Raw genomic sequence first — 5,052 nt, 5'->3', positions numbered from 1 at the left:
ATTATATTACAATTGCATTATTGTATTGTATTATTATTATAACTAAATATTATATTATAATTGCATTATTATTGTATTATTATTATAACAATTAAAATTATTTCTTTCATTGTATTTATTATTTTTATTGATACTATAACACGTGATTGACCTTTATAAAAGTATTGCAAAATTTTGTAACTTAATATATTATGCATTTTTTAAACAAATGGATGTGTCATGCTATTTATTAAATTTCAAAATTGACCAAAATGAATTTTATCTTATTTCACAGAAAATTCATTTTTATTTATAAAACTATGATTTTATGATTAATTTTTGTTAAAGAAATATTCGCATAATTTTAAGTATGGATATTTTGTGTTACATCATATGTGTTAGGCTACTTCTACATGCCTAAGAGTTATCAGAAATGTACCTGTGGGCGTTGTCGTGGCTTTTTCAATCATTAAATGATTTACAGCACCGGGTCAAACAGATATTCATTCTGTCAAACTTCTTTGACTGCGTTTTGACAGTTTACAATCATTCGTTTTGTTAGTCTATACTTCCAACAAAAAAATCTTTTGCATCTGTCCATTGGTATAGATTATGCTAATATATTTTCAATACCTAATATATGTATCTCCTATAGGATGTCTCAAAATTCATGCAAGAAATTTGTTAAAATTGTGATAGAAAATAAAGATTCTTAATTAAAAATTGTAAATATTGCTCGACAATGAAGATGCATTGTTCTTTTATATAGCGCTCCATTTTTAATAACCATAAACTGTTAACTGTCACGCTGTCATTTTTCTTTCATTGACAACACATTATCACACAAATGGCGCAAAATTCAAATCTCACGTGAATTTTGCGACACCCTTTATAATCTCATTCAAAACACAAAAATGTACAAGTTAAAACCAACTACACATTAAAATTTTGCAAAATATTTAGCTCAATAATTAAATAGTAAATTAGTAGCAAGAAAATAATATTTAAAAATTTTCTCCAATATCTACATCAACAGATCCAAACCTAACCCAACCTTTAACAGAAATGTACATAAAAAGATACACATAGCATACTTCATAACATGTATATTTTAAATTATATAAATTATCTTTTCGTATTTTAAATTAGTCACCTATCAGTAACTGTCACGAAGTATTGACAATGACATGTTTTACAAGTAGCTTATCACTTATTTCAGTTGTTTCTATCATAAGCAATTCTTACACAGTATGCCCGGAGACACGGTATACATAATTCAACGTTTGGAACGCCACGCGGTGCGAACGTCATCCGGCGGTACTAAACTGCTGAAAGGTTAAACCAATAAAAATGGTAAGTACATTTCCAAATAAAATACGCGTCGGCAACATTTGTCTTGTCTTACTTCGACTTACTTTCAAAGAGGGGCAAATATACTTAGACAATAAGCTAACAAACAACGCGTACAACTGCTTGGACATTTGCATGAGAAGGTATCGAAACGGAATACGGAATAACCTAACCTAAAAGGCTGCTTAAAATCTGACAAAAGGCTCCGGTATATTTACCGGCGGCATTTGCGAGGGGCTATTTTGTTCGAATGAAATCAGCATGCCAAATGCGAAAGATAATTGACTGCTTTTGTCCCGGATATTCTTGTTAAAACACTGAATTATCATACAGAATTGTCATAGACACTAACAAGATAAAAATCATCCAGAGATAAAATGTAAATATTTGGTATAACTGTAGTACACTTTTAAAGATAACAAATACTTGACCACCTGTTGGAATAACTCATGGGCAATTAAATAAACGTCAGATGGACAGGATTGACTGTGTGATATAAATTTACGTCAAGCAGAAATGTATGTAAAATTTATGTAAAGAAATGATCGCGTAACGAGCGTGTTACTTGAATACTTCGCGTGAATAGCTAATTCATTCGTGGTATTAAAGGATATTGTGTGTCATCCGTGGATACATGCCAAATCTACAGTTATTTCGATACGAACCAGAGACATCAATCTCACTTAAAATATTCTACGCTATTTTGATTAAAAAGATCCCAGGAAATCTTCAAAATTGTTGCATCATTCATCTAGCAGTTGTTCATTACCTGTGAAATATTTCACTGGAAGAATTTAATTTATTTCCCTCCTTTCAGTTTTAATTGCTTCCACTTTTATTATCCTCTTATGTTTCATTTATTCAATTTTGTTTATACAGACAAATATTTCTTTCTCCGGGAATCTAAAAGACGAACAATCTCCTTCCAGATTACGTTAAAAGAGGAAGAAAACACTAATAATATTTATCCATTAAATATAATATATAAATGTAGCGGTATCGCTTGTTATATTAATGTAAAAAGGATAGAAAACGTACACGCGCATGACTCGGAGAGAGATGTGCATATAAACTAGTTTAGAAAAATGTGGCGCCATCTGTTAGACGGATGACAATTGAAAACATAGATCCACGTGAGCCGCTATTCAAGAGTCAAGAAGCGCTGCGTCAACGGTAAAGCTAGGTTAGAATACGAAATGACGCGTATATAGTAAGATCGTATCGAACGATACACAAATATAAATTAACTTCGACGTACGTATGTCGGGAATTCGATTTTCGGATCTCCACGTACATCGCGGGAACATGCACCGTCGGGCCTCGATAACTCACGCGAAAAGGGCCGGTAATTAATTCGAGGTAACGCAATTACTCTTCGCGCAGAGGCCGTTAGGCTGATTCTCGAGTGGTTGAAAGAGGCACGAGGAGAAAGTACACGAAGCCGAAGGAGCGGTTGCACGTTGTTCCAGAGCACGAGATAAATTTAGATAATCTCGAGAAAAAGGACGGTGTTCTACCAGGAAGGCCGACGCACTATTCCACGCGGACGATATTATTATCACAAGCGTCCAGAGCACCGCGTATTATTCCCCACGTTCAGAAACGCAAGGACGCGGGACAAGCGTTTATTACACGCGGGTGTATTCAGCCTTCCGATGACTAATGTCGCTTAATATACCTTTCCGTTTGAAAAAAACTTCCCGTCGATCGAAGATGTTTTATACCTTCATTCTGAGAATGTTTTCTATACACTGAAGGGTCGCGCGGCAGTACGCTGGAAAAAACTCGCTGCGCGAGCAGCGCGAATTAACGACATCTCGAGGTTGTTCTAGGAACTGCTTCGACTCGACCACGCTTTATCGTTGAAATATGACGCTGACGAAAAATAACGGCGTATTAAAACTTTTCTGCTACCATCGAACTGGAAAACATCGTTTTGTTTTATGGTCGATGGAATTCGTTGATGTATGTACCTTCTCGCCTGTGTCGATTGGAAAGTTTTGGATATTTTGAGGTACGAAGAATATAAAAATATGAATATAACGTTTGTCAAGTTTTACCGCGAAACTCGCAGCGTACCGCAGCGCTACTAGTGTGTGTACTCTATGGCTGTGATAATTTTAGGCATGTCGAAGATGCGACGATAAGCGAATTTCATTTGGAAAAATTGCAAGTCATACGCGTTTAGCGTGTAACAGGATGTAGAAGCTTGGATTTAAGGAAGAAAGAAAAAGGTTGGATGGCCGCGAGTTCTCAGGGCACGACCGGATCTTCGCTTCGAAACGATCGAACGTTGCCCTTTGTTCGCGACAAGAGAGCGTCGAAAGGTTACACTTAATTATGACATTCGGGCAGGCACGTTTTGCCAGCGGGAAGTGACTTTCCCTCGAGTGTTTGTGTTACGAAGAATACATTAAAGTAATCGAGGAGTTCGTGTAAAAGTCGTTTGACGACATGCACACACACAATTAACACTTGCTTATTTTCGTCGAACAAGTAATCTAAAAATATACCCAAAATGCATAAACTATAACAAAAATTTCGGAATAACTTATATCAATATAGAAGAATAAATAACAAATTAAAAATTTGTAATTATAAATAACAAATCAATTTACCCGTATAAAAATGAAAGTATTGGACATTTTTATTTACAAAATTGCAAAAAAATTGTAAATAATTTTCTACATAATAAAATTCTATTTAACACGTGTTGAAACACGTACAGAACATCGAAAAAGTTTTCATTGCTAATTTTGAACAAAATTTCAAAATTTTATTTCACGTCAATTAACACCTCAATCCGTAAATTTGCATTTCGACATTAACTACCTAACATGTATACACACCAGTCGAGATCCAATACTACTTAAATTAAACAGATTAATTATTGACATTTCAGCAGTAATTGCAATTTTAATTAGGAACAATTGAAACCGTTTACAATGGAAACAGTCTGAACGTTATGAACCGATCAAACTGAATTCCAATTAAATTTGTACGATTACACAATTAGATATAAAAGCAAGCAATGGTTAAAGTATTCGAATTCTCTTTATTGTTCTCTCATGTCGTTGACCAAATCGAATCCTTTGTTCAGTGAATTTATTTCCCTCTAATATACTTCCGTTATATATCCACTCAAATGTTGCGTGACACGAGAAGCATACATTTTAATTAAAACCTCTCGGTCCCTTACGCCGCTGTATTCAAGCCTTCTCCGCGTGAAAACAGAATCCGCGGCACTTTCAGTGGCGTATAGTTCGGCCCGCAGTGGGAGGCGCGAAATTCAAAAGGCAACGGTAATTCCGCGCGGAACACAATCATTGGGCGATCGATCTTTCAACGTCGAACTACGCACTTTAACCGGGGCGATCGCTATAGGGAACGGGCACGTACTCGAGAGTCTATTTCTGCGACCATTCACATCGAAAACATTGACTCACGCTCGTCCCGCGGATGTCTTTGAACTCGTTCGCTAAATAAAGAGAATTTTAGCCAGCGAACGAAGGGAAAGGGAGACGACGAAACGAAGGGAGGCGAAACGGTGGCCCGCGTGAAATAATCGCACAAGTCGCGAATAATAAATCAAACGGGTCGACTCGCTGGCGCATGCGCACCGGGCGAAAAAGGAGAGAAGAAAGAGCGAGGAAAAAGGAAGGGCATGAGGAAGAAAGAGAAAGTATCTCTTCGGAATCGCGACCCGTGCTGTGCCACGTGCTT

This window comes from Eufriesea mexicana, unplaced genomic scaffold (assembly GCF_001483705.2).
Source record: "Eufriesea mexicana isolate 0111107269 unplaced genomic scaffold, ASM148370v2 scaffold8039, whole genome shotgun sequence".
Classification (NCBI taxonomy): domain Eukaryota; kingdom Metazoa; phylum Arthropoda; class Insecta; order Hymenoptera; family Apidae; genus Eufriesea; species Eufriesea mexicana.
Note: the sequence above shows the minus strand (reverse complement) of the source record.